The 6,138-nt window shown below is 48.2% G+C and overlaps 1 protein-coding gene across 1 annotated transcript in view; it reads right to left on the minus strand.

The window, feature by feature from the left end:
* Sdk2 (sidekick cell adhesion molecule 2) overlaps positions 1-6,138 on the minus strand; it is a 295,345-nt gene that overhangs the window by 29,337 nt on the left and 259,870 nt on the right. The gene's annotated exons all lie outside the window — the stretch shown is intronic.

Consider the following 6,138-nt stretch of genomic DNA (forward strand, 5'->3'; position numbering starts at 1 on the left):
CTCTTCTAGACCAGGCTGGCCTCGAACTCACAGAGATCTGCCTGCCTCTGCCTCCCGAGTGCTGGGATTAAAGGCGTGCGCCACCACTGCCCGGCTGACACAGACATGTTAACCTCAGGATAGGAATCTGTCATTCAAGAGTTGAACTGTAGAGATGAGAGCAAACATGGACTCTGTTTTATGTGTGGAGCACAAGTGCCTGGGAATGCCAGGGAATTGGTGAGGAGCAGAGAGCTTCAGTCCTGACCAACCTGCCACATCAACAGCTGCAGGCTGCTGAGACCGCTGATGATGCTTGTGTGTGTGTCTGTGTCTGCATGTATGCACACACACCACACACACACACACACACACACACACACACACACACACACACACATGCACGCATGCTACAGTTGTGTGGTGGTTGTATATAATCCAATTTTGGTACATGTAGATATGCCACTTTGCAAAGCCTGCTGCAGGGGAAGGCTGGAGTAAGAGGGCATTTGGTTCGTGGTTGAATTCTGATAGCACCGTTTGCTAGCCATGTGACTTGGTCAGGCATGATTTCTCTCAGCTACAGAGGGGTCGAGAACTCCCACTTTCCAGAGTGTGAGAGCTGCAAGCCATAAGAACTGAAGAGGGAGCAGAGCTTCCCCGGGGGGTGGGGGGGTGGGGGAACTGGTCAGCTTTTAGAGATATGGCATGTTTGTGGAAGATGTTAGGTCCTCGGCGCAGCATGGGCTTCCTATGGAGTCTCCAGGCATTCTGCAACAAGCATGGGTTAGTGCTTTTAAACACACATAGAAGATTCTCAAACTACACTAGGAATGTTGAGCTGGGACCCTCTGTAAAGCCTGGAGTCCCAAACCTTGCACAAGATCAGAGATCATTTGGCGCCACCTGCTGGCCAAAGAGGTTTCTGTACGCCATTGGCTCTTCAGTTTCTCTATACCAATAAAAGTGAGAAAGAGCTAATAAAAGTGTCCGCCCCCAGCATGCACAAACGGCAGTTAGGACATCTTGTTACTACAAAAGCCTTGTTTTTCTACAACCTTGCCTCTTTTTTTGATTCTTTATATGGGGAGTTAAGGTCTTCATTCATAAAATCACTCATCCATTGACTATGAGGCCACTACAGCAGCGACATAGCTTCCGCTGGAGTCAGATCTGTGCACTCCCCGAGCACCAGCAGTTTGCTGAGCACGCCCAGAGGACTGCCCGATTCTTCTAGCCAGAGGCGAGGAATAGATGGATTCCCGGACCTCCGTGCTCACGTGCAGGGGGAGCTGGAACAGCGACGGAGACCGAGGAGGGGCAATAGGCAGCGTGAGGAGAAATGGGCAGGAGAATGCCGTGGCTCAGCTGTGTAAGGTACGCCACTGCAGAGACAGGCAGAGTGAAGCCTGGGATGGGGTTGATTCAGCAGCCTTAGCAGGATGAGGTTTGGAAGGGTGGTGGGGATGAGGATCTACTTGGAGTGAGGTTTGGGAAAGAGAATAGCTGGCCGAGTGAGAGGGGCAGTGAGCCCGGGAGACTGTCTTTGATTCCCTCCCCTTCCTCCCCTGCCTCCTCTTCTCCCCTCCCTCCTGGTCCCTCTCTCTCTCTGCTGAAGATGAAGCTTAGGTTTTATGTATACTATATCACGCCTGTGTATCACCGGAGCATAGCAAACTGTTGTCAAGCACTTTAAAGATGAGCTACATCCTCATCCCATGGAGGATGGCCTTGAATTCTCCAGTAAATGGACCAAGAGAGGAAATAATGAGATGTGAACAAAAACATGAGGTTAGGAAAGGGCATTAAAAGACAAAATAAGGGCCGGGAGGTAGTGGTGCATGCCTTTAATTCTAGCTCTCCAGAGGCAGAGGCAGGTAGATGTCTGTAAGTTCAAGGCCAGCCTGGTCTACAGAACGAGTTCCAGGACAGCCAAGATTGTTACACAGAGAAACCCTGCCTCGAAATCCCCCACCCCTCAAAAAAAGGGGGGGGGGCAGGAGAGATGGCTCATTGGTTAGCAGCACTCTTGCAAAGGACCTAGGTTGGTTCCCAGCACCCATATCTAGTGGCTTACCACTTCCTATAACTCTGGTTTGAGACTTGATGCCCTCTTCTGGCTTCCTTGGGTTCCTGAATGCTTGTGGTAGACACAAACTCATGCTGACAAACACATATTTTATGTATAAAAATACTAAGCAATGAACAAAAGAGGAAACAAATTTCAGAAGGCCTTTATGACCTGCTGTGGGTGACAGGCCCCAGAGGGAGATACATAGTGCTTCTAGGTGGACAAGGTCAACAGCTGGGAACCATGCGCTTGGGCAGGGCAGTGTCAGGGTGTAGAACCTACAGAGACAGAGCACTTGTTTGCTGCCAGTAGGCCTTTGTAAGACAATGATACACAGTAAAAGGGACAAGGGGGCTAAGTCTGGATCCTGGTTCTTGGTTCCCTGGTTGATGGGTAGAGTGCCCACTCACGGGGAAGTAGGTAAATACCACGCTGAGGGCTCCAGAGGGAACCCCACTCCATCTGGCTCCTCTGTGTCTCGGGCACCTAGAATCACACCTGACACACGGTTGACGCTCAACAGACCTATGTCATGTGGGGCAATGCCCGATACAGACGGGCTGGAGCGGCAGCCCTGTTCTTATCTACTTGTTTTTATTCCCAGACCATTTTCAGTTTTCTTTTTCTTTTCTGAGACAGTTTCTCTGTAGCTTTGGAACTTGTCTTGGAACTCACAGAGATCCGCCTGTCTCTGCCTCCCAAGTGCTGGGATTAAAGGTGTGTGCCACCACTGCCTGGCCCCATTTCCTTTTAAAAACTTTTCTGGGGCTGGAGAGATGGCTCAGAGGTTAAGAGCACTGACTGCTCTTCCAGAGGTCCTGAGTTCAATTCCCAGCAACCACATGTTGGCTCACAACCATCTGTAATGAGATCTGGTGCCCTCTTCTGGCCTGCAGGCATACATGGAGGCTGAACACTGTGTATATAATAAATAAATCTTTAAAAAAAACTTTTCTGAGATATAGTTGACAAAGTTTTAATATAATTAAGATATATAATTAATGTTCTTATTTATTTATTGCTGTTGTTTATAGTGCTAGAAACAGAACCCAGGACCTTATGCATGCTAGGTAAGCATGCATCATTGTGACTTTTTTTTTTTTTTTTTTTGAGGCAGGGACTTCTGTAACCTGGGCCACTCTTGAACTTTTTATGTGACCTGAAGCCTCTGATCCTCCTGCCTCTACCTCCTTAGTGCTGGGATTAAAAGCGTACACTGCCACGACTGTTTCAGGCCTGCTGAGGGTTGAGCCTCGGGAACCATGCATGCTAGGCAAGCACTCTACCAGCTGAGCCAAACCCACAGCCCCCCGATGTTTTGATATCCACAGAAACCGTGGAACATCATCACACCAAGCTAACTGGCATCCATCAGCTCAAACAGCTTTTGTCATGTGCAGTGAGAAGCTTGAAGAGCGAGCTTCTCTGTGTATTTCAGGTACATACTACAGCTTTATCAGTCACGGCTAGAATACTGCAGGTTAGACCCAAGAATTTAGATGCCTGAAACTCTTTCGGCTAGGGGTTGTTTTTTACTTCTGTGAGATTAGTCTCACTGTAACCCACTAAGACCTGGAACTCACCATGAAGCTCAGGCTAGTTTGGGATCACTCTAAGAGGAACCTAGATTCTCTTGGATCCTCCAAGAGGAACTTGGAGTGATCCTCTGCCTCAGCCTTCTTAGTGCTAGGATTATGCACTACCATGCTTGGCTTGAAATGTTTACCCTTTGACCAGCATCTCTCCAGTCCTTCCCTCCTCTGGCAACCGCCTTCTACTTCCTGGTAGCATGACTTAGATTACTCTGTTATTGCTAGCCATAGACTCTGATGTATAAGTGAGGTCATGCAGACCAGTCTTCCTGTGTTTGGCTTATTTCACTAAACACAATGTCTTCTGGGTTCATACAGCTTTGTGGCAGGAAAACAAATGAACCTTTCCCAAACAAAAGAAGACAAATAAATGGCTTAAGAGGAACCTGGAAAATCCATGCCACAGTGACCAGCTGTGCACCATGACACTGGCTGTAATCCCAGCACTTGGTGATGGAGGTAAGACAATCGAAGCTAAATATCATTCTTGGCCATATGGTGAGTTGAGGACCAGCCTGGGTTACATGTGACCCTGTCTCAAACAAAGCAAATTGCAAGGGCCTGTCCTGTAGCGCCTACGGTAGTGGCTGTTGTCAAGATGTCAAAAGAAAACCAGCCCCACGGAGTGAAACTGGAAGCCTCCTGTGCCATCACTGAAAATGCAAAATGGCCCAGCCACTGTGGGAAACAGTCTGGAGTTCTTCAAAGAAAATTAAAAATAGAATTGCCATATGATCCAGCAATCTCATTTCTGGGAATGGATCCAGAAGTATTAAAATGAGGATCTTGGAGAAGATATTTATACTCCCGTGCTCACCGCAGGAAGATCCACAGTAGCCAAGATGTAGAAAACCCAGGCACCCTATTGCATACCTGTCACCCGGCGCTTGGAAGTAGAGGCTGAGAGTCGCAAGTTCAAGGTCAGCCTCCAATCCATAGCTAGTCTGAAACCAGCGGGAGCTTACATAAGACCCTGTCTCAAAAACAAACACAAACCAAAATCCCCTTCTAAATATTTGTCAGTGGGTGAGAAGACAAATGTGGTGCTTGTGTGTATACACGATGGAATATCATTTTGCTTTCAAAGGAGGGCAATCCTGCCACTTACAGTAACACAGACTACATCGTCCTCTTGTGAGTTTCACGCTGTCTCTAGATTGCTAAGAGCACCTAACGTGAGGTCAAGGCTACGTAAGCCGTCGTCACAGCACACTGTCTAGGGAATACCAACAGGGAACAGGGAACATGTCAGGCCCGACATTTCCCTCCAGTGTCTATGATCCTCGGCAGGCTGACTCCACGTCACAGGAGAGCCCCTGGGAATAGACAGCCGTAGTCCCTGTCTCCCTGCCCTTCCTCTCACTTCACTCCCACGAGGGCACTGAGATGGGAAACTGAAGGGACCAGGTGGGACTCTGCTGTCTATCGTCCTGATGCCGGTTGTTTCTCCCATCTTTATTTATCCATTTATTTCCTGGAGAGGGGAAAGCAGTGCCGTGGATGGAACCCAGGGCCTTGTGCATGGTAAGCAGTAATTCCATCACTAACGTTCTCAGCCCCTTTTTGTTTGTTTACTTTGATATAGTCCCATGTAACCTGGTACAGCCTTAAACTAGCTGTGTGGTTGAGAAGGGCTCTGAACTTTTTTAAAAAAATAATTTATTGCCGGGCGATGGTGGCGCATGCCTTTAATCCCAGCACTCGGGAGGCAGAGGCAGGCGGATCTCTGTGAGTTCAAGACCAGCCTGGCAGCCTGGTCTACAGAGCTAGTTCCAGGACAGGCTCCAAAGCCACAGCGAAACCCTGTCTCGAAAACCAAAAAAAAAAAAAATTTATTTTATTTTTATGTGCCTTGGTATTTTGCCTGTATGTCTGTGTGAGGGTGTTAGATCTTGCAGTTACAGACAGTTGTGAACTACCATGTGGATGCTGGGATCTGAATCCAGACCTCTGGAAGAGCAGTCAGTGCTCTTAACCTCTGAGCCATCTCTCCAGCCTGGAGTCTGAATCTCCCTGCCTGCACTTTCAGAATACTGGTATTATGGATGGATATAACAACCAATTTATAGCTGTTGTTTCTATTTTATATTGAAATTTTAATTATTTGTGCATGTGTTTGTGTTTGTGGCTGTGCACATGAACGCAGGTGTCTGTAGGGGTCAGGGAAAGGTGCCAGAGCTCCCGGAGCTGAAGTTATAGCCAGATGTGGATGCTGAGAAAAGCAGCAAATGATCTTCACTAATGAGCTATCTCTCCAACTTCACTCCTGTTATTTTGGAGTAAGAGTCTTGATAGGTAGCCTAAGCTGGCCTTGAATTCACAATTCTGCCTCAACTCCACTTTCCACTCCAGTACTTGATGATAGGTGTGTACTGCCATGCCTGGCCCGGTGGCTCTCTTCCCATCCATCTATCCACCCATCCATCCACCCATCCATCCACCCACCCATCCACCCACCCATCCATCCACCCACCCACCCACCCACCCACCCATCCA

The sequence above is a fragment of the Microtus ochrogaster genome, chromosome 7 (genome assembly GCF_000317375.1).
Source record: "Microtus ochrogaster isolate Prairie Vole_2 chromosome 7, MicOch1.0, whole genome shotgun sequence".
Lineage (NCBI taxonomy): Eukaryota > Metazoa > Chordata > Mammalia > Rodentia > Cricetidae > Microtus > Microtus ochrogaster.